The following is a 920-nucleotide window of genomic DNA, read 5'->3' on the forward strand; positions in this document are numbered from 1 at the left end:
GGGGCATTGACTAAACGCAACTGTGATAACTTCCGGTCTGCGGTTTGAAAATAAAAGCATATTATTGTGAAACTGGAAACGTGAAAACTACCTCGTGTAGTGTCTGCTACACCGCATTTCATTCAGTTGAAGTATTTTTAACTAATATTTGACCATTCTGAAGAAAGAAATACACAGTTTAGGAAATAACCGCACAGAATAGTACATCACTGCATAATACCAATAATAATAATCATAATAATAATAATAAAACTATAGATTAAGGATAACGTATTCGGGAGTAATACGCCAAATGTTTTAGGACTCATCAAGAAAACAGATGGTGAGTAATGGCAGGCGCTTGTCTCACCTGACATATACCGTACACAGCTTTATTTTGAAGTTGACGTTACCGAGTCTTCGGGCTGTTAAGTGTATTTTGAGAATTGACGGCGCTTTGTTGAGTTTAAAGAAACCTGGCTCCCCCTGGCATCCATTGCACCTCTGCGGCTCCCCACAGGCTCACACTTTGCATTGTTAAGAACTTGAGAGGATTGAAAAACATTGTTTTGCACTGTATTTCTATTTGTAACGTTATATTATACACTATAGCTGACGACAATGCATCAAAAGACAACTGAAATAAAAATGATAATTCTAAATGTATTTAATAAGTGGTCACCATAATGACAGTTATCATCACTATTCCTTATGTCCCTGCATTTAATCATAGACCGCGGTTTATGTTGTTAAGTAAGATTTAGTGGACATTTATTTTAATGTATATCTATAAAATGGTCAGCGAAAGTAGCACCACTGTCCTCTGTTTAAATTGAACTGAGAGAAGCATAACCTTTTTTTGTCATGTCCAAGTGTTATTATTTAAGAAGAGGTGCTACTGAAAAGTAACCTCACAAGATGTATTCTCGCGGTATTTGTGA

The sequence above is a fragment of the Leptonotus elevatus genome, chromosome 5 (genome assembly GCF_054856555.1).
Source record: "Leptonotus elevatus isolate MCC_2025b chromosome 5, RoL_Lele_1.0, whole genome shotgun sequence".
NCBI lineage: Eukaryota > Metazoa > Chordata > Actinopteri > Syngnathiformes > Syngnathidae > Leptonotus > Leptonotus elevatus.